The sequence below is a fragment of the Peromyscus leucopus genome, chromosome 5 (genome assembly GCF_004664715.2).
Source record: "Peromyscus leucopus breed LL Stock chromosome 5, UCI_PerLeu_2.1, whole genome shotgun sequence".
In the NCBI taxonomy this organism is placed as follows: Eukaryota; Metazoa; Chordata; class Mammalia; order Rodentia; family Cricetidae; genus Peromyscus; species Peromyscus leucopus.
This window is the reverse complement of record NC_051067.1, coordinates 42,399,670-42,423,633: the sequence shown is the minus strand read 5'-3', so window position 1 is coordinate 42,423,633 and position 23,964 is coordinate 42,399,670. Positions and strand designations below refer to the sequence as shown.

Here is a 23,964-nt window from a genome sequence, read left to right as displayed (position 1 = left end):
ATGAAGGAGAAAAAACAGGTTGTGTCCTAACAGGGTTTCAAGCTGACAAGTGGTCAATTGTGCTGGATAGTTTTTATGCTAACTTGACACAAGCTGAAGTTATCTGAGGGGAGGGAACCTCAATTAAGAAGATGCCTCCATAAGACTGGGCTGTAGACAAGCCTGTAAGGTGTTTTCTTAATTAGTGATTGATAAGGGGGAGTCCAGCGTGTTGTGGGTGGTGCCATCCCTGGCTGATGGGCCTGGGTTTTATTAGAAAGTAGGCTGAGCAATCCATGAAGAGCAAGCCAGTGAGCAACATTCCTCCATGGCCTCTGTATCAGCTCCTGCTTCCATATTCCTGCCCTGCTTGGGTCATGTCCTCACTCACTCCACTGATGAACAATGATATAGAAGTAAACCAAATAAACCCTTTCCTCCCCAGTTTGATTTGGTCATGGTGTTCCATCACAGCAGTAGTAACCCTAACTAAGACAGGTCTCCACACACTACTCCTTCACCAATGGGCTCCTCGTATCTCTAACCCTGACACGTGGGGCCAAGCCTCAGCCACTTTCCATGGCCCCTTCAATCCTGGGGTTTCCACTGCAGCTGAAGTTGAACCTTCACCAGCAATGTCTCCTGGCCTTTCATGATACCAAGCCTCAGCTTCTCTCCATGATCTCTTCAAACCTTCAAACCCAATTTCATGTGGGATACTTACACATCACCAAGTTCAGCTGCCAGCACAAGATACTGCCTTGGTGCCTTCAGGACCACAGATTCTGTGTGCAGACCTCAGCTGAGGAAATACTTCACATAGGATTTTACTTCAATGATGCTGGTCTCTTCTTAACCACACGTGACCCAGCCCTGGCTAACTAGCACCAATTGTCCCAGTAAAGCAAATATTTCACTTTAGTGTCACCGATGATTCTTCATCCCCAGCTACCCAGAAACTACAGGTTCTTTGTCCATACTGTCACATGCACAGCCCTGATAGAGTGTTTGCTTCCCTCTGAAAGTTCACACGTCATGCCTCAACTCTCTGCATTGCTCTCAACAAGTTCATCTCTCAAGTTCCCACAGAACAGCCCAACAGCCCATTAAGTTCAAAACACTCAGTGGCCTTTCCAGCCCAAAGTTTCAAAGTCTGTCCAAAACCCTCCCCCAGAAGAACACGGTCAGCTCTGTCACTGCAATACCTCACTTCCAGGACCACTTCTCGTTCTCCTTTGTTGCTTTGATGGACACCAGGACCAAACGCTATTTGAGGAGGAAAGGGTTTACTTTACCTTATGGCTACCTAGTCCACCATGAAAGGAAGTCAGGGAAGGAACTCAAATCAGAAATCCAAAGTCAGGAACTGAAACAAGGGCCACTGAGAAACATTTCTTACTGACTTATTCTCCATGACTTGTTCAGTTTGCTTTCTTGTACAACACAGGAAAACCTACTTAGGGGCACCACCACCCACAGTGAGCTGGACTCTCCCACAACAATCAAGAAAATGCCCCACAGAGTTGCCTACAGGCCATCTGAGGGACACAATTCCTCAACTAAAATGCTCCCATCTCAGATTCCTCAAGATTGTGTCAAGTTGAAAAAAATGAAGTGGCAAAGCACAGACATCTAAGAGAGTCCTTGTTTTTGCTCCCCATTTTCAACTGCAGAAGCCCTACCTCATAGAGGTCAGAACTTCACAGGCCTATATCTTGGGGCAATGAGAGATCTTTGATGAACCACCAGGAAGATAATATATATATATAAAATTTACTTTGGTTGTATTTACATTTCTGTTACCATTTCTTATTCATCTGTCCCACTCCTGGAACGTGTTTTCAGGGCTTATCATTTGGTATTGGATGGCCAATTGGTATGCTCTTCCCTGGGCTAGACTATTCTTGTGCTCCTAGCATTCCTTAGCTGTCTGTAATACCCTATTTAGAGTTAAGGCCTCATGAGCTTTCTACTTTCCCTGTTGGTGTGTTTTTTGTGCCATTCTTGTTCAGGTCATGTCTGGGCAGCTGTGTCGGTTAAAACTGATCTTTGGACATTTCTAGGAGACCCAATCTCTCTCTCTCTCTCTCTCTCTCTCTCTCTCTCTCTCTCTCTCTCTCTCTCTCACACACACACACACACACACACACACACACACACACACACATACAACCTCACTGTTCCTCTTGCTCTTAACTCCCTGATCCCTTATGCAATGATCCCTGTGCCATAGGTATGGGAGCTGTGTTGTAGATGTATTAGTTGGGATGTGGCTCCACAACTCTGCAGTTTGACTGGTATAGTTTTCTGTAATGGTTTCTGTCTGTTGCAAAGAGAAGTTTCCCTGATGAGGGGTAAACACTACAATTATCTTTTCATATCTTCTTTACTAATTCATATGTTGATGGATATCTGTGCTGATTCCGTATCTTGGCTTTTGTAAACAGTGCTGCCGTAGACATGTATATGCAAGTACCTCTGTGGATGCTGACTTAGAGTCCTTACATACCCAGGAGTGGGATAGCTGCATCATATAGTGGTTCTGCTGCCACATTTTGTTGGCTTGAAAAAGTATCTCACTATGTAGGCCTTGCCTAGGTATCTATGTATCTTTGGCCTCAAACTGTCTTTGCCTCTCAAATGCTGGGGTTACAGGCATGCACCTCCATACAGAGATATGGTTTTCTGAAAAACTCCCATACTGATTTCCAAGTTTTATTTTTAGACATATCAGATCTGAACTTTGGATTGTGGGCACCACCACAATAGTTCTTTTGAGACACATTGCTGTGGAACGTGAAGGGGGGTTCTGGGCTCATATAATAATAGGAGACTGTTCATTTCCCAGAGAGCTCAAATTTGTTGCTACAGATACCTTCTCAAGCCCATGTTTACAATGGTCAAGGAAAAAGAGATATATCAATATTTAATTCTCACTCAGATACTAGCATACAAAATCATGACTGCACATCTGTAAGATGCCTTCAAGTCATGGGTAATCATATACTTGTAACTCGTGGAATGAAAAGGCATTCATTGATTCTCAATAACTTTTCTTCTGCGAGCATTTTACTGGTGACAATTTGTCCCTTGTCTCTTAAGAAAGTTTAGAGTTTTGCATATGACATGCAGCAAAACTTTCATGACAGGAGAGGAGCTTGAAGCCTTCATTTCAGTGAGAGATACTGTGAAAGTTGAATAATAATGGGCCACATTATGATTATAGTTACTATTGCTCCACAGGAACTGAAATATGTGTACAGGGAAATAAGCTAGATTCCATTAGACAGTTTACCCATCATGTACTTGAGATACACTTAGAGTGCTTTGTCTTAATATGACTTCTGAGATTAAAAGTCTTTGTCAAAGTCAATGCCAACAGAAAACAGGTAAACATCTTGAAAGATGTATTTCATTACAGTTTACTGTAATGAACTGGTTTAGGCATGGCTGTGATGGCCAGAGGCCACATTTATGTTATGATAAAGCTCACAAAAACCCTTAACTGAATGTTTAGCAGTGTGGTCAGCTCCCACTCCACTAGTTCACTTGTCTTCTAATAAAGCCATAGAAATCATTGTTAACTCCGGACTTTGCATCTTTTCTGATGGTCAGTCCCAGTCTCATTTGGAGGTGCCAAGGAAACAAGAAAAAGACCAAAAAAAAAAAAATCTAAGGAAAAGAAGCAATGAGGGAAGTGGGGGGATGTTGGGGCAGGAAGAAATAGCTGTTTGTTATGCTCACACTTGGAAAGTGTTAACAGCATTGGAAGCTCTTTCTTAGTGGAACAGTATATTGGTTACTTTGCTATGACAACATATGTAATAGAAATAATTTAATAAAGAATTTATTTTGACTCCTTATTTTTTCCATGGAGTTAGCATAATGGTGAGAATATGTGGTAAGTGTTTCTCACATCTTGGTGAATCAGAAATCAGAACACTGAAACGGGACAAGACATGGGTCTGGGCTATAACGCTGCTCTTTGGAACCCACTTCCAAGAGTCTCCCTCCACAGCCTCCCCAAACAGTGACACCAGATAGGGTAATAAAGCACATGAATCTGCAGGGATCATTTCAGGTTCAAGCCATAACACACAGAAAGGAAGACGTGTCCATTAACCTTTGGAATGATTGCGTTTATCACTGTGTTAGTTACTTCTATGTTGTTGTGATAATACATCATACCCAAAAGTGACCAATGGACAAAGAGGTTTATTTTGGCTTACACTTCCAGAAGGAAGTTCCATAAATGCAGGGGAGACAAGGCAGCAGGTGGCTGAAGCAGGAAGCTGGAACGGTCACATCTTCAACCACACTCAGGAAGCAGAGTGAACTGGGAGTGAGATAGGCTATAACTTCTTTAAAAAAAAAACAAAACATAATTTCTGTATTGATTCTTTGGGAGTTTCACATCATATACTCTAATTCCACTCATCTTCCATTCCCCCCCACACATCCTCCCCTTACCCCTGCAGCAGCCTCCAGAAGAAAATTTTAAAAATCAAAACAAAACAAAACAAAGCAAGCAAACAAAAACAAAAACAAGAACAAAACAAACCCACAAAACCCTCTTCGCTTCCCCTTCTTTCCTGTCCCTTGAACACTTCATTCACCCTGGTGGCCCTGGGGCCTTGGTGTGTCAGCAAATGTTCACTACAATGAGTCACTGGTCTTGTTCAAGGTCTCTGGTTTCTGGTACACCATCATCACTGGATCCTCATCAGAACTCCTCTGGGATATTCCACAGCCACCCCAAGTCATAGAGACCCTGTGGGTATTGTCCCACAGGACCAGTCCCTTCAGGAGCTCCAGCAGGTCCTAGATAGATGTTAGGGTGGGCCAACCCAAGGCTCAGCTGTGGGCTTGGGTAGTAGCTGAACTGGCCACCCACCTCAGGTGAGGGGACAGAGCCGCCAGCTCCCTTGCCATCAGCCTATGCCATTAGTGTTGGCTCTCCCTTGCCTGTGTGAGGGATGGAGCTATCTCTCAGAGTACAGGGCCCAGCTTTCCCATGAGGGTTGGGACCATCTCTCTTGCTGCAGTGAGAGGCAGGGCCAGCTTTCCCTTGACCAGTGAAGAGCAGGGCTGGCTCCGCATGGCCCTCTGATTTCATCACTCATGGTTCCTATGACCCCTTGAGGTGATACAGGACCACAACTGGACCACAGATCCAGACATGGCCCTCGCCAAAAGCTTGGGCCCGGATGATATCCTGGCTCCAGGTGGAAGCACTGGCCTCTCAGATCAGTATGGCACCCCAGCTGCAGAGGACCCTAGTACTCATCAGCAGCTGGGCTGGATGTCACCATTGCCGAGGTAGCAGTGCAGGCCACTCAAATCGGCATGGCCCCAGTGCCTGTGTGGGCCTCAGACATCAACATAGCCCCAGAGCTTGAGTGTCCTCATGATCTTTGATGGTAACAGGAGCCTCAGACACTAACAAAGACCCTGGCTGCAGTATGGCCATGGACCTAAACATGGCTCTCAGCTGCAGCTCTGACCCAGATATCACCATGGCATTGGGTAGTAATGCAGGCCACTCAGATCTGCATGGCCCCAGCTGCATCATGGTCCTTGGGCACCAACATGGGCTCAGGTGGCTGACCTGACCCTGGGCATCCGTATGGCCTTCAGTGTCAATAGGAACCACATATATTAACCCAGATCCTGGCTGCTACAGGGCCACAGACCCAGACATGGCCCTCGGCAGCAGCTCTACCTGGATGACATCCTGGCTCCAGGTGGAAGCATCAGCCACTCAGATCCAGGTGGCTCTGGCAGCAGCATGACCACTGGGCCAACAAAACCCCAGGTTTCAGCACAGACACCAGGTTTCCATGTAGCCTTTGGTGGCATCATGGGCCACGTACTTCAACACAGACTCCAGCTGCAGTAGGACCACAGACCCAGACATGGTCCTCGGCAGCAGCCTGGGCCTGGATGTCACCATGACCCCAGGTTGCGGGAGAAGGATGCCCTGATTGGCACAGCTCCAGCATTGGCATGGCTCCTGGACACCAACATAACCCAGGGTGGTGGCCCAGACCCCTGGAATCAGCATGGACCTCAATGGCAATAAGAGCCACAGACATCAACACAGACCTTGGCTACAGTAGGGCCATAAATCCAGACATGGCCACCAGCTGTAGACCTGGCCTTGACATCACCATGATGCTGGGTAGTAATATATGCCACTCAGCTCTGTATGGCCCCAGCTGCAGCATGGCCCTTGGGCACCAACATGGTCCCAGGTGGCTGATCAGACCCCAGGCAACCACTTGGCCTTTGGATACAACAGGAGCCACAGACATTGACTGAGACCCTGGCTGCTGTAGAGCTACTGACCCAGATATGGCCCTGGGCAGCAACCTGGGCCTGGACAACACCATGGCCCCAAGTGGCAGCACAGGTCACCAGACAAGTGTGGCTCTAATGGCGGCATGGCCCTCAGACACCAACAAGGCCACAGGTTGCAGCCCAGACCCCAGGCTTCTGTGTGGCCTTTGGTGGCAATATGGGCCATGGACATTAGCACAGGCCTGTATGCTGTAGGGCCATGGACCCAGGCATGGTCCCTGGTAACAGTTCAGATGACACTATGGCCCTGGGTAGCAGTACAGGCCAACCAGATCAACGTGGCTCTGGCGATGGTCCCTGGACACCTACATGGCCACAGGTGACAGCTCAGACATGGGGCATCTTTGTGGCCTTTGGTGGCAGCATGGGTTACAGACATCCACACAGACCCTGGATATGGTTGGACCAGGGACCCAGACATGGCCCTTGGCGGTAGCCCAACCAAGATATCACCATGGTCTCAGGTGACAAGCAGACCTCCCACATCAGCCTACTCATCACCACCTTCATTTTTTCCCTTTCTGCCTCTTTCTACAGCACATGAACCATTCTGCTTCTCTTTCTCTTTCATTTCTCCACCACATATTTGCTCCTCATAAAGGAATGCACCAGCCAGGTGTCTTCCTGGCAGCCCAGTCCTCGAGGACCCTGGCTGGCCTGTGGCTGGCTAGCTCCTGCCTGAACAGAACTGTTGAGGCTATACGTTCTTACAGTCCATTCTCAGTGTCATACTTTTTCCATCAAGGCTCCGTATCCAAAAGGTTCCACAACATTCAGAACAGCACTTTCAATCGGAGACTAAGTGTTCAAATATGTGAGTCTATGGGGGGGGGGTGAGTCATTCAAACCACCACAATCACTATATCCAGACAGATACACACATGCATGTCTGACTGGGGGGTGAGGGAGGTTAAATGATTTGACACGGTGATAGAGCCAGCCATGGATTCGAGCAAGGATACCAGGCCTGTCTGAAATGCAAACCCACAGCAAATGTCATCTGGGTAACTGGACACTGAACAGTCACAGGTACCTACAGTGCCATATGGGGAGCTAGAGTATTCGGGGATCTTTCCATTGACACTGTGGCTTCACTCACAATGCACGTGGTTCTGTGTGTGTCTGCAAGAAGAGATGATGGCTGATTGTGGGAGGAAATAGAGTATCGGAAATAGAGTTATGACTTGTACTTCTGCCTGCCTGCCTCTTTCACTTAACACACTCATTTCCACTAGACACGTCTGTACCATCAAGCATATGACATTGCTAGTTAAGTTTTGGCTCCAACTTCCTGGCAATCATTCCCTGGTGGTTCCACGTAGCACGAGATTGGGGTAAGAGGCATTGCTGAGATTCCATGTCTCAGCACACATCTGTATGTTACAACTACTATTACCCCACAAGTAAGAAACATATGTGGAAAGGTATAAAGAAACTCGACAATTCAGAAATCATAACAAATCAACAACTGTATATTATAGACCTGAAAATGACTTAAAATGTAGGAAAGAAGGCTGCTGATGGTTCTTTTTCTGGGACTTCTTGAGTTGGTTTTCAAGGAAAAGATGAAAATTTTGAATAGCACAATGAATCTCAGGCATTTTCTTCAGTATGTATATATCATTTTTCATCAGTCCTGAAAACCTAAAACAAAAACATATGGTAGATTCAAAAATTTTTATGCTATTTGTTATTTTATTTTGTGTGTGTGTGCATGTGTGTGTGCGCGTACGTGCATGCATGCATGCATGCGTGTGTGCGCGTGCGTGCGTGTGTGTGTGTGTGTGTGTGTGTGTGTGTGTGTGTGTGTGTGTAAGTCAGAAGTCAGCTTATGGGAGTCAGCCCCTCCACAATATGATGCCAGGAACTGAACTAAGGTCATCAAGTTTGGCATCAAGTTTCTTTACTTGCTGAACCATCTTGCTGGTCCATAGTTTTTTGTTTGTTTGTTTTTTATAACAAAAAGTGAATCACCAACAATGTTACTTTTAGTCATCATATCTGAGATTTGATGATGCTAGTTTCAGGTGTGTGTGTACAACTGTCCAAATCTACTCTTACAAGTATGTTACAAAGTGTATTTTCTTATGCCCATCAGAAAATAGTTTCTTTAGAAAAGTTTATCATATTCCTGATTAAATCTTGGGTTCAGAATTTTATGTCTTTGTTATATTTTCCAACAGGCTGTGATAGTATTGTCTATTTGCAGAGAGGTTACATATTTTTATTATTATCCATAACTGCCATACCAAATTCTCCCATTTCTGTTGATTCCTATGGTTCTTCCAAAGTGCTCATATAGTTTATGAAAATACTGGTTCTCTTACTCCAATGGTCAATTTGTACTTATTTTTTCTGTCAAGTGACATTGCCCTGTGCTTACAGAAGGAAGTTTGCTATCAGAAGCCATTGAGGTGCACATGGTCCATGCTTTAACTCTGGTAAGTTGCCCTTATTATTTCAGTGTGAAATATAATATCAAGTATCGCTTTTTAATCATGTGACCCAGATAGATGATTGTTTCTCATTTTTTTCAATGTATCAAACTTTGACATCAAGAATTAATAGGACATTGGGAGAGACAGCTCAATGGGTAAAGTCCTTTCTGGGCAGGCATGAGGACCCATGCTTAAATCCTCAGAACTCATGTAAATCCGGGGGTAGTAGTGTGCACCTGGAATCCTAGTACTCCTATAGCAGGATGGGAGGCCAGAAAGACAGATCCTCAAAAACTCAGGTCAGGTAGCCTGTACTGCAGTAGTAAATAACAAAGAGAGCCTGTCTCGAACCAACAAGGTGGAGGCAAACAGTGATGCTCAAGATTGTCCCCTGGCTTCCACACATGTACTTCAGCACACAAGCACCCACATTCTCAAGTATACACACACACACACACACACACACACACACACACACGTCACACATGCCCAAAACATTTTTAGAGAGATGATAGACCAACAGGATGGCACAGCAGGTAAGGGCTCTTGCCCCCAGTGCTGATGACCTAACTTGGACCCACAGGACCTGAAATGCATGCTGGGAGAAGAGAGCATGCTCTACAAGCTGTCCTCTGACCCCAACATGCTCATTCTCACATTCACAAGTAGACACAACACACAACAGTTAAATAAATAACTAAAAGAATGAATGCTGAACTTTTTTCAATTGTCTTTCAGACTCTAATGGGATCGTTTTTTATGCCCCTCCCATAATCTGTTATAATTTTATAAGAAAAATCGCATCAATGTTTCCTAATTAGAAAATACTTTTAACATATACTGCAGAGTAATGTAAGTGGTGAATATCTGATAAGGAATCCGAGATGGAAATGGAAGTAGAATCACAGACAGAGAAGGGCCATCCCTTGGGAGGACCGGCCTTAGAGGGAGACAGAATTGAAAAGAGAACATTACCAAGGTGTTGAAAACCATTATCAGGTTTCCTTGTTTGAAATACCATTGAATTATTGTTGCAGTTACTAAATTAAACACTTCAGAATGGTAACAACAGCAAAAAAAGCGAATAGGGGAGTCCAATTTCTTACAGACTGCAGTCTGACAGGATGGAGGGAAATTTTTCAGTTCTTCCTAAGGTTTGATAGGTGCCTGTGATGCTATAGATTTTACAGAAGGCTCACTTGCCCCTGAGAAGAACGTCTAGTCCCCATCTGTTGGTGTGACGATCAGTTGATCTAAGGTATAATTTAGTTCTAAGATTTCTTTGCTCATTTTTTTGTTTAGAAGATCTATGTAGATGTGAGAGTGGAGTGCTGAAGGCTGCCACCCTTACTGTGCTAGATCACATGTGGCCTTCTTGTCTTGTGGCTTATCTTGTATTGTTATTATAGTTGTATTCTTTTTCTTAAATCCCAACCAGAATGATTAATATAGTAAACATCTCTTACTTCCCAGGGTTCCTTTCTTTAGGAATTGTTCTTCTCCCCACTCCCAAGGACTCTGCTGATCCTCAGATAAATGGTACTCAGGCTTGAAGCAGGTCACTCAAGAGCTCATCCTCAGGAAGCAGAGATAAACAGTGGCTGTAACAGAGAACACCACTGTCAGGATGCTAAAGAAAAGGTTGACAAGTTCTCGAGGCCGAGCACTGAATTTCCTCTCATGATTCTTTCACATATTCCTGTGGGAAAATTAGAGTCTGTCAATGGATGGTTCATGTGGGAGTATGAAAATCTATCAATATATTTCCAGATCAGCATTTTCATTAACCAGTTAGTTGTAGTTAAAGGAGATACTTCATTCACTTATTTATGCCTTGCTTCTTTAATAATGAAAGTATTAAATGGTATGAATTTCCCTCCAAGGACAGTTTTCACTAGAAAGCATTACAATTATAATTAATACTTTCAAAGTAGCTTATAGCTATAATTGATTTATTCTTTAATTCTTTTTATTTTATAGAAATAATTTTTAGTTCCCCAAGCTCAAAAGAGGACTTTTAAATTTAATTTTCCCCAAAAGTTTATTTTTTTTTCTGGCTCCATTATCAGTACTTAGCATACTACTTGGCAAATGAGAGCTTCTCTTAAATATTGAATGAATGTATGAATCAGACAGAATGGATCTCATAGAATTTCAACTTTTAAGTTTGCTAATGTTATATTTGTGGCCCACTTGGGTGCACTTTTGTAAATGTTTCAGAAATAATTTTCAAAGGGCAAATTTTGGTATGACAAACCGGCATCCTTACTTATGTATCAGAACAGTGTTCCAGCGCCTCTAAATTGGTATGTTTTTGCCTATTTGATCTTTAGGTTTATGAAGAAAACTATTTAAAAACCTTCGATCGTGTTTTAAGTCTTGCTAAAAGTGAGGCATTGTTTCTCTGAGCTAGACTTTACCTTGAGTCTTCTAAAAGCAGTAAGGTGAAGGTGGGACAGCCTCAAGACAGAGTGCTATCAGTACAAGCTCACCAACATCTAGAAGCTACCAAAAGTGCTTTCATCCCTCTGCTAAGGGAAAAAAAAGACAGAGTTCATGGTTGTTTGTTTGTTTTCTTGCTACTACCATGTGGTCTCACAGTTTCACCTTATTCTGGTTTTCCTTGAATTCAAAGAGGATTGCCAAGGAGTTTGCCTTGGCAGAAGGATTCTGGGGTTGATAGGCTCTCCTGGGTGTCTCTGAGAGAGTGTGTCATGTTCTCTTTTACTGTTCCTCCTGACACGGAGCTAGAGTGCCCAAGGATACCATCAAGTCACATGCTCTGACATTTGAAATGCTTAGGAACCACATTGATTTGTTTGTTTGTTCTTTGTCTCCAGAAGAAACATTAAACAGCAAGCAAGCATCATTCCCAGACACAGAGAGTGCTCAAAGGAGTTTTGCATGCATTTCATGGTCTCTCTGGGAAGCAGTATGAGGTTTGGAAAAGCTGCTACAGTTTATTAATTCCATTTGTTTTCAAAGATAATGGTGGGTTTTATTTTGGTTTTGTTTTTTTCATGGCAATGCTAAAGAGCCTAGCCCACAAAGAAAGGTTTGCCACTGTTTTCCCATGGCTACCACAATTGTGAGTGTTTGCTTGTCATGTCCTGTTTAACCTAATTTCTGGGACATATTATTTGACATATAAAGTGGGTGTTGGCTATATTTCCACTGTAAATTATACTTTTATCCATTAAAAAAATAAACTTCTTTATTTCATGCTTTTGCATCAGATTCTACATATTTCTACCTCTAGCTTTTTGCATATTTGTGTTTATTTAGTCAATCTCCGACTCACTCATTTATCCAAAACTTCCTGGTTATTTGCTATTAGATGTATTTCTTGTTTCAAAAAAAGTCTTATATGGTCTAAGGACCTTTGTCTGTAGTACAGAGTATTATCTGTGCTCTGCCTGTGACCTCCTTCTTGTCATCTTCAGGAAATGTAACTTTTTCTTTTCCACAGTAATAGGTGCTTCTTAGTAGTGATATATATTGATATATTTATATTCCTTTTTTTATTTTAGCCTTGTCAAAAATTAAAATTCTTTCTTTTGCAAATTTAAGGTTCTGTTTCTGGCTTATGAATTTCAACTTCTATTACTCGTTTTCTTGTTAAAAAGCATGAACAATGAATCTTTAATTTTTATGAAGTATTTTTTGGTTTTAACTAAAATGATGTTTTTTTAAAATATGGGAACCAGAGATGGTTACAATTACAGTAGTCATACACACACACACACACACACATACACACACACACACACACACACACTCTCACCAGCAATCCTAAATTGGAAAATTACAAAATACCAAAGGCAACAAACAGTAGGTAGAGGATGAAGAGCTTTTTAGAACCTCAGGAGCCAGATTGCCTTTCCCTGCTCCCCTGCCTGTGCTCACCCTGGAGCCCATCTGACCAGGCAAAGAAGCCTTTGTCCCCACTACCCTGTCCCGTTCCAAAGCCCCGTGGTCCCCACCTTAGCCCTGGTAGCCACCCTGATCATATCCTCCTTTGCTACATTGATTATTTCCATAGTTACCCCACTATGAGACCCTCCTGGTCCCCTTCCTGGCCGTCTAGTTGAGGAGCTTTACCTGGGTTGCACTCATTTCTCCAAGAGCAGTTCATGTTCTCACACGGAGGATTGGGTCCCTTCCAAGACCCAGCTCATTGATGTCTGCCACCTCTGCCTCCTCCACTGGAGAATCCTCCCCGGCTACCACCACCACCACCATGCTACCCTCTCCACAGCCTCCACAGCCACTAAGTCCTCCTCCCTTCATCCTCCACAACCATTGCACCACCCCAACTGAAGTCTGCCCTGCAGGTACCAAACGAAACTTTTGATAGGATTCCTAGAGAGTTTTTTTTTTTTCTATAAAATCACCTGATAGCCCAGTTAGCAGAAGGTGGGTCATCAAATGTGATTGTTACCTCACCCTTCAGCGTGACAGTTCCCTGTCTGAAAGCAAATTAATCATAGGCTGTCCAGTTTTCTTATTTGTCTTAAAAATTTCAAACTGTCAGACATAATAATCAGCCACAGACTCAGTTTTAACATTCTCACCCAGGCCTTGCACACAGAGGGTATTGCTGTCTGAATTATCCTGCCTGTTTGGAATTGTGATGTGGTCCTTGATCCAGAGTCCCACCAAATTTATTGAAGCCACCCGGGTCACTTACATTCATGCCCTCTCCACCTCCACGGGCTTTGAGTTCATAGCCACCACTGCTGCGGGTGTAGCTACCTCCATCACCCCAACCATGGCCCCCACTGTCCTGCTGGGCTCCCCTATAGCTACCACCCACAATCACTCTGGTCCTGATCACCAGAACTACCAATGCCACCATGGACAGAGGAATAATCTTGGCTACAGTTGCCTCTGCCACTTCCTTCTACTGGTGTTGCTGTCCTGGTTCTGCTGTCCACAACCCCAAGGAATGTCATAGGAGCTTTGCTGCTGTTCACAGCTTTGTTGCTGTCCACCATAGTCAGATCGTTGGCCATAGCCTCCACTCTGAGACTGCTCACAGCCTCTTCTCTGAGAACGGCAACTGGAACTTTCCTGAGGTGCTGCTAGGAGCTGGCTGTTGGCCATAGGCAGGGTAGGAGGACTGCTGGTCATAAGAAGATTGGGGAACACTGGCTGCTGCCATAGCCTCCAGTGGAACCATGTCCCAAGAGCCTGACTATCATAGCCTGTGTTCTGTGTCTGTCCATAAGAAGAATCGTAGCTGCTCGGACTGCTAATAACCATTGTAACTCTACTTACTGGCCATAGGGCTGACTGCTCTGTTGGGAATAGCCCTGCCCAGGCTGGATAGGATAGGATACAGTTTTCAGCTACTTGATGGGTAGAGTTTGTTTGAAGCCACACCGGCGCACACACGCTCAGGCCACTGAGCTACAAAATTCCAGAGGACTGTGAGCCAGTGCAAGGAGGACTGAGCTATGAAGAGGCTTTGCTGTAACTTAACTATTTCCTCTTTACATGTGAGGTTCCGCTCCTGGTGATACCACTCTCGGTCATCCTTATTTGCATTTTGAATTTCCTCCTTGATTGTATTGCTTAGTAATTCTTTTCAGTTTGCAAATAATTGTTTTTAGAAGCTGGTGTGTTGATAATGCACCATTTTTTGAGAAATTTGGATAATATAATGATTCTTTTGGAATTATTGAAATCTGTTTTATAGCCTAAGAAATTGGTTTTTGAAAATATATTATGGATGATTTTAATAATTGTAATTCACAACAGCTAGCTAGTTTGAGATATGAGGTTATTAGTGACATGAATTTTTAAAATCCATTGTAATTTATTTTTCCATATTAAAGTATTCTATTTGATGCTTTATTTTAAATCAACTCCTCCTGTTTCTAATAGGCTCTTCAATATTTTAATATTATGTGATTCTTGGATAGATTCAACATCACTTAAGACAATTTTTTTTTTTTTTTTTTGGTTTTTCGAGACAGGGTTTCTCTGTGTAGCTTTGCGCCTTTTCCTGGAACTCACTTGGTAGCCCAGGCTGGCCTCGAACTCACAGAGATCCGCCTACCTCTGCCTCCCGAGTGCTGGGATTAAAGGCGTGCGCCACCACCGCCCGGCTAAGACAATTTTTTATTATTGTAGTTGTCCAAAAATATAAAACAACTCTTTATCCCATTTGGTACTTCTCTTTATTTCAGCTTTCTTTGATGATGATGATGATGATGATGATGATGATTACCATTCCTATCCTCTTTTTGTTTAGTGAACCTTCATTAACCTCATTGTTTTGTTGGCTTGTTTATATTTCTTTCCTTCCATCTTATTATTTTTAACTTTTCTCAATTTTGAGTTTCTTAAAAGTAATCATGTATATTGTGGTTTATTTAACTAAGATGTATTTATTCATTTCTAATGCTTCAAGTTCATTTATTCATATTTGTTTTAATATGAAATTGATTTCATTCTAATTTATCATTTTATTTTAAAGGTTTAAACATTTCCCTTATCTTTCCTAGTTTATTATTCTCAATTTTTAAAACTTTTTTGTTGATTTTTTTGTGTAAAGCATTTCTCTAATTATTCTTTATCAATTAAAAACTCAGGAGTCAGATATTGGGGTAAGAATCTGAATGATCAGAGAAATGGCAGAGGAGCAACCAATGACCTCCTCTCTCTCTCATTCCTCGATCCAAAAGGGCCAAGACCCTATCTCAACCCCACCCTACCACTTCCTGTGTCTATCTGTCCTCAGTCCTCAAAAACCTCTATGGTTAATTTTGTTCAGCTAATAGCAAGCTCCGCTCTCTGATTCAAAACACACTTTATTGGCAGTTTCAGGAGCATCAGGATGCAATCAAAGTATCACACAACGTTTGTGAATTTCACATCATGTACCCCTATCTCATTCATCTCCCGGTCCTTCCATATCTGTCCTCTGCCGCTGCAACCTCTGCCATACAAAGAAAGCAAAAAAGAAAAATAATAAAAAATGAAAATGAAAAAAAAAATCTCTATATGGAAGCTTGAAGCGTGTCACCCAGTATATCCTTTTGCCCAAATGGCATTGCTTGCAAATGTTCATTATACTGAGTCTGTCCGAGGCCTCTGGCTTCTTCTATGCCATCAACCTGGATCCTCATGGGGACTCTCCTCAGGTATCCTGTTGTTGCTCTGTGTCATGAAGATCTTACAGCTTTGTTTCTGCAGGACTGGCCCCTTCCCATGCTCCGGCAGTTCTTAGATGGGGTAGGTGTAGGGGTGAACCAATTCAAAGCCTTGGATCTGGGCCTGGAAGGTAGCTGAATTGCTCTCCTGCTCCCGTGCCACCAGGGCTAGCTCTCCAGCTTTGCCCAGGCAAGGGGCAGAACTAGCTCTCCCGCCTATGGCAATTGGCAAGGTGGGAGGGTGGACCAGCTCTCCCTTCATCACACCTTCAGGATCAGCTCTCCTGCACCCACACCACCCGGGCCAGCTTTCCAGCACCGCCCTGAGAGGGGCAGTGCCAAGTCACCTGAGTGCCAAAGACAACAAGGGGCAGTGCCAGCTCTCCCGCTCTCACGCCTTCAGGGCCAGCTCTCCCACACTGCACAGGCAAGCGGCAGGGCCAGTTAGCCCAGGCAAGGGGCGTCCACATGGCCTTTGGTGGTAATGTGGGCTGCAGACATCAACCCAGACCCTCTCTGCTGCAGGGCTGTGGACCCAAACATGACCCTTGTTGGCAGCACAGACCAGGACATCTCCACGCCTTCAGATGTCAGCAATGGCTACTCACATCAGGGTGTTCCTCACCACCTTGGCATCTCCACTTCCATCGTGCTCAAACCACTCTGCTTCTTTCTCTACCTTCTCTCCACCACGTACTAGTTAATCTTAGTGGGGCCTGGCCCACCTACTCCCAGTGGCTGCCGACAGGGGGCCTCTCATGTTTCTCTCACTCCTGAATATAAAGTGCTGGAAGCCAAATTTAAGTTGGTCCCCATGGCAACTTCTCCATAAGGTACCAGGCCTCTTTTTTTTTTTGGGGGGGGGGAACGAATCAGTTCTACTTATCATTACTGCCTCTCTGGAGTTTGTCTCCATCATCCGACTCCAAGCTCCATGAGAGCAGGAAACTGCATCTGCCCCATTCCCCAGCACCAAGAAAAAGGGCTCAGCCCAGTGTCAAACGGGTCAACACCGGTCACTGCCTCCAGCTCTGCCTTTCTCAATACAGCCCATCACTCCATTTTTCTAAGTTTCCTATCTCTCCTTCAAGTATTTGTTCTGTGTAGTGGTGTCTGGCGCCGGGGCCCTTTGAAGGTCCGTGGCTTTTTTTTTTCCTTCTTTTTATCACATTGGCAAATTGTTCTGATGCTTTCCCCCGTCTTTTAGAAATTAAGTTTTCATTTGTCAATGATAATATTAAAGCTGGGAAAACCTCTCATGTCTTTTAAATGTCTTAAAAAGTACAGGGAATTTAGTAAACCCATAGTTCTGTCTTCTTTCCCTCTTCCTACATTTCAATTCTCCACATGTTTTACTAATAAACGCTGGACTTTCCATTCAGTTCAGTAATAATAGTGATTCTTTTTATGTTTCGAACATTAACTTTACTTTAAAACTAATGATAGCTATTCAATCAAATTTCACTCTAAGTGAATACCAGTTGCTTATACTAATGTGCTTGTTCTATCAGTATCACGATTCATTCTGTATCTGCTACAGTTTAGATGTGTTTCCCTTCTACAGCGCTGCATTCATGTTCAAAGATTGATACTCAGTGTGGAGGCCCTCAAGGGGGAACCTTTAAAATGTAGGGTCCACAGACTCAGAAAGACCAATCCATCATGTTCCCTCTCATATGCAGATTCTGGCCTGGAGAATGAGAGAGAGAGAGAGAGAGAGAGAGAGAGAGAGAGAGAGAGAGAGAGAGAGAGAGAGAGAGAATGTGGGTAAAGCCTGAAAAAACTAGAAAGGAGACCAAGAGGTTAACAAGAAGGTGATGAGGAAGAAGGGAGTGTGCAAGAAGACACACAGGACAGGAGAGAGGAAGAGACTTGGGGGATAAAAGGGGAGATTAGGGGTAGTAGAAGGGTTGGGGAGAAGAGGATGAAAAATCTACTAAAAAAAACCCAATTTATTCAAAAGTGCCACAATGACACATGACACTGTGAATCTTGATTTAAAACAATAACACACACACACACACACACACACACACACACACACACACGAAGAGTGAGGTCATTATGAGTTCTGCTTTCAAGAAGGAGTTAATTTATTCTGTTCTCCCTGGGGGCCTGGATCTTCCCAGCACCCACATCACATCTCACAGTCCTTTATAACTACAGGTCCAGGGAATCTTATGCCTTCTCCTGATCTTCATGGGCACTGCACACATGTGGTGTACACAAATACATGTAGATAAAACACTTAAACATATTAGAATAAATATTTAATGTAGTTCTGTGGCGTGAACTAGTTCTCCGGAAAGCACGCCGTTAGCGAACAGGGCCACTGCATGCACTCAGCTTTCTCTGCAGTCATTTTCCTTCATGCTGCTCTACCATGTTGTAATATAGTCAAGCCGAGTCTTCACAGGAGCCAAATTAAGAAGAACTTCTGATTTGGAGCTATCAGATGCCAAAACTCTTACCTAAGGAAGCCTTCTTTATAAAGTACCAGCTTCATATACCATTTTCTTGAATTTTGCTTTTTGTTTTTGTTTTGCCACAACAGAAAGCAGACTTAGTTCCAGATTGAGCACATCATCCTATCAGTGCTTTAAACAGTTTTTATTAAGGCAAAGTATGCAATATGTGTGTGGGAAATGTTTAGTCCTTTTATGTACCAGACTTTCCTGGTACTCTTTATGATATTTTGGTATTTTCTCCTCAAATGCAATGGTGGTTCTTTTGAATTTTGGTACTGGGTATTTTTTAATTCTCCTGTCAAATGAACTAATTTATACTTAGAAAGTCTTAATTTTAATCTCTGGATGTCTATAAGATTTTCTTTCCTGTCTTTTGTGCTTGCCTTGTGAACATAGGGACTGGAGTTCAATCTCCAGAATCCATATTTTAAGATCTGGGTATAGTATTTATAATTCCAGTGCTAAGAAGCAGAGGTAGGCAGATACTTGGGGCTTGCAAGCTGGTCAGTCTAGTTAATCTGGAGAACTCCAGGCCAGTGAGAGACCTTGCCTCAAAAAACAAGGTGAATAAAAATGATGCCCGAGATTGTCGTCTGGCATCCACATGCATATGCACACAGATGTACACTCACTTGCCAATTCCTGTGTACCCCCCTCCACATGCACAGCCACCCCACACACACATGGGGGGTGGAGGGCTATTGTTCTATTCTTTATCTGAGCATTCACATACATAAAATAAATATTTGCTTTAGTTTTTCCATTATGTGTAAATGAACTCACTGCTACTATTTGCGCAATTTGTCTTCTTCATTCAGCAGTAGATCACAGAGGTCTTTCCCTGCTAGTTTAGGTTTCCTGGGAAACAGCAGCTGAGGCGGAAATTTGTGTGTATGGCGTTTATTGGCCTCTGCTATTTGGAATAATGTCTGTGGAAGGTAATGGGAACATGCTTCATCAGAAAGACAAGACCAATCACAATGCCGCCACACAAAGGGCTTGAGCCACCTTATGGAGGTGGTGGATGCCTTCAGACTTACTTTATAGGAACACAAATAGTTCTTTATTCCTATGTGGATGTTAGGATGATTGGGAACTACTGGTGAGGAAGGACCATGACTTCATATAAGATACCCCCTTGGCCAACATCTGTTTTGGGACCGCAACAGAAAGGCTTCTGTAAAGCTGGGGAAACATCTCTTTCCTGAAGGGACACATACAGAAGAGCACCCCAGCACCCAGCACCCAGCACGGAGCACCTACAGATCTCATGGTACAGAATTCATACATGATCATTTTTAGAGTAGAAGACTGAAAAACAAATGAATACTGTGTCATATTATCTGCCTGTGTGGAGCAGATTAGATCACTTGGGTGCCATGATATAATAAGAAAAATATTATATGAATTTTGTCAAATATACTAAAAGATTTTTTTTAATGCGTGCAATAGACTACCTGAGTGAAGTCCTAGAATTATATATTGCTTCAGCCTTTATTTTGAATATAATGAAGACTTACTCATTCTAGAGGCCAGGCTTAGCCACTTCGATTCTGTATTTCTATCTCCTTTCAGTCCCTCAAAGTGGCCGGTTTGGGTATATGCCTTCTGCCATAGCTCCTGGTATGAATTCTGTCTGTGATAGCTGAATACAACCTGCTTGACTCACCTCACTGATTAACATGTTCTATACACACTGTGTGGATGCCAGCGTGGCCACCTGTCAGTCACTGCGACTCTGTGGACTTGGGCCACTTGGCTTTATCCACTAGGAAAGGCTGTTGGACTCAGTCCCTTGCCTTTTCTTTCTTCTTTGATCTCACTGTATGACTGGCTGGACATATCTCAGGCAGCTTACCCTCTTTTGCCTTCAAGGCACATTACTGCCTCCTCACTAATCCATAAGAGATGCACTGCTTTTGCTGTTTCATATATTTTATTAATGGCCCCCTACTCTCACCCGGCTGACACACCTGAACCTAAATTCTGTCACCCTTGGACTTCTCATAGACAATAGCATCTTGGTAGGAAGAAACAGGATGTTTAAGACATCCTGGATGGGTAGTTTTGTTTTGAATGTCACTTTGGAGATATCCCTGCACTGGCGAACACAATGGTGTTACTGCTGGAGCTATTGTCTGTCTTAGCTTGCCCTTAACAGAATCTCTTATGATGACAGTCATTGCCCACCGTCACCCAAATCAGCTCAAATACCTAAAACTCCACTAACCCAAGTTTTCACGGTCAAGTAATCCTTTTGCTCATTGTCTGGATTGCTTTTCCAAGGTACAGAATTCTCTTCAGTCCCATTAAGATGTTGAACACGTTTTTCAAATATATTATCTGTACTTGGCCTTTGTTAGTCTCTTGTATAGGGAGAGATTTTCATCTATTCCTTCTATAAAGTTCAATTTGTTTTTGAACTAAAGAAATGTATTGAATGATAACTGTGGTTTTTTTTCACTTGCTTACTTAGACAAAGACAAATCTTTCTTCTCAAGTTTGGACTCCAGACTTATATAATGGATGGACAAATGTGGCAGGGACAGGAGTCACAATTAGAAAGTGAGTAAAGTGAATTCATAATGTGTGCAGGCTGAGGGTTTCCAGTCCAGACAGGCTCTGGGGACAGCCCTGGCTTCTCGCTCCTCACCACTGTGATTGTGAGGACTACAAGGGTTGGAGAAAGTTGAGTTGGGGAGGAGGTATGTTTGAGGCAACCCTCTCTACCAGCCAGACTATTTCCCAATATTTATTTATTTGTCATCAAAATTAGGGAAGAAAAGGACTTTTATACCTCTTTAAGTCCTACAGTTTAGACAAGGGAATATTATGCACATAAATGTGAGTCAATCTGTGAGCCGTGCCTTTGGCTACAAGGCCAAGCAGTGCTATAATTAGCACATGTGTCAAAAGAGCAACAGCATCGGGGTACAATAAGTTCTGCTGCTAACTTAGCCATTTAAATGTCTTCTAAAACATTTGCTTCTTCATTTCCCCCATTCCAGGCTCTGCTGGACTATTTTAGATTTTGTCTCCATTACAGCAAAATGAACTTTCACTGTGGAACAGCATCTTCCTAATTCCTTTATATATTTCTATTCCTCACCAAGATCCAAAATCACTAGCTGTTCTATTATCCTTGCAAAAGGCAGCATCCTCTGAAAGGGACCAGAAGGCTCACTTCTTGGGTGAGGTTCCTTCCCGTCTCTTTCTCTGTGGTATCTAAACACCCAGTAAGTAGTTTTCTTTTCACTTGCTTCTTTTTTGGCACTGGAGATCAAATTCCAGAACTGAAGTTTGTCAGAGGGTGTTCTACAATTCACATATAACCCTAGCCCCATGCATCCTCTTACATAATAGGAATTGTCTATTTCCAATGGCTCCTGACGCTAACTCTTATTCCATATTAATAAACAATACAACCTGTCAATTAAAAGATTATTTATCTACCTATGTCACGAGACATCTTTGAACCATTCATGAGAGTGAAACAGATCTCTCCAGGGTAAATTGGCTTCCTATTCCCCTCTGTCCATCACAGAACAATGCCTGAAAAATATTCTGCTTCAGGTCTTGTTCTTCTGGAGACCCACCCTATAAATCTATTTAATTTCAACTCTGACACCTACTTCAGAAAGTCCCATCATTATATTACTTCATGATATAAATGTGAATACACAAATCAAGGAGTTGTTTGGCCCACCCACTCTGTGCTCAATCAACGCTAGGCACGTCCAATCCCCCAAGGAGGAGATATCTGCAAGGAAACCTATTTAAAACTTCTGCTGGAGGGTGAACTTGAGAAGTGGAAATTGCATGGGCTTGGCATCAATCTTCTCTCTCTGATTTCAGCTTTGCCGAGTCTCTGCCTTCCCATTTACAGAGTGATAATAACAATATTGCTCTGGGTGCTACAAAAGAGCCACAACTAAACGTTCACCCAATCCTCCATACCGGAGTAGCTCTCAAAATCTCCCCTTTGCAAATCACTTGTTAGAATCTGTCTTCCCACCGTGAAACTGGCTCAGAAGATTAATTTGTACTTTAAGGACTTTACATTACCATGCTCGTGCTGTGACAAGTCTGTGAGGCTGGTATTATTATTATTCCTGGACACCTGAATGGAGACCATCCTCATCAGCCTACTCAGGGGCCACTATAGCAAGGGCGCTCATTTCTCTTGTTGGAGGGACACCCAAAGACACACAAGGAAGGGGAGAGCTGTAGATGTAGCAGCTTCTGGTACCTGCTGGCTTGGAGGAACAGATGATGGTCTACTTAGGATGGGGAACCTGATGTGGTGTATTTGGGGAGCATGTATGGTTTTCTCTTCCTATTCTGAGGTGGAAGGCAGCTGAGGCAGCTGGTGTTTACTGTGCATGGCCTGCCATGTGCATTAACTACAAAGGCTGTTTGACTTCCTGGGTTTAATGCAATTACATTGCTACCAATCCATGGAAATAGCTTAATGATTAAAGGAATTTATTGAAGGGTTAACTCATGATACAGGAAACTCACAATACAGGAAATAGGGATTGTAGCAGGATCCTAGAAAGGTGAGACATGGTCCAACGCTGTTCTCCAGAGAGCTCTGCCCTGGTCCATCTCAGCACCTGACATCCACAAGGAGGAGAGAGGTGCATGCATGCATCTCTGGTCACGCCCCAGGGGCAGGTATCTAACAGCTACCTGCTACTTCGCTAGGGCATGGCACAAACAGCCACCCACTACATGGGTTGGTTGTCAGGGAGCTGGAGAGTCAACATTCCCCTGTCTATTCAGTCTGGCCATCCACATTTTGTCTCTCACTCACTGTTATGTCTTGGACTGTTTGTGCCTCGGTTCCCTCCGCTGTCATGGTAAGGATGGCCGACTATGCAGACAGTGACATCAGACCTAGTGTTCCAACCAGAGGTTGGGTATCCCTGAGTGGACAGCAGCTGCTGCTCCTGACCTGGTCTTCCACTGCCTTCCCTGGCACTGCCTTCCCTGGCTGAATGTAGGAGCCACATCAAGGGCCTTTGACCCTCAGCATTCCATCCCCACATGAAGAAGGCAATTAGGAAAACAGCACCAACCACACAAAAGCCAGTTCTCTGATGGAGCCTTTACAAGAACCAAGCAAAGAAGGGTTGTAAAGTGCCTGGCACGGACAAGACCTACTCAATATGGATTTTATGGTTTTTGAGAGAACAAGCATACACTTGTAAAGAAGAGCTACATATGAAAGTACAGGAACTCGTGTTTGGATATCCAGTTGATAATTCATGTCCCCAGATCTTTTCGTTGTTGTTTGCTTTTGACAAGGAGACTGGAGATGCTTGCCTGAAACATCTAGGCAGCTCTCCTCTGAGTAAGGTGCTACGGCTGTGTCTGCTCCCTAATTATAGTAAAGTGTCTGAAGCCTGGTGCATTATTTCTCCAAACCCTTTTCATTGAGATTGCTACAGCTCCAAGTCCTTTCTGCCATTTTCCTTCCCCTGACGGCCCCCACAGTGGCATCTGCCTTCTATTTACAGAGCCAAACCCACAGATGCTTTGCTGGTCTGATTAATC

At 43.4% G+C, this 23,964-nt stretch overlaps 1 pseudogene; it reads right to left on the bottom strand.

Moving 5' to 3' along the window:
* Nucleotides 1-12,639: 12,639 nt before the first annotated feature.
* On the bottom strand, nt 12,640-15,997 carry LOC114685744 (annotated as a pseudogene).
* Nucleotides 15,998-23,964: the final 7,967 nt, after the last annotated feature.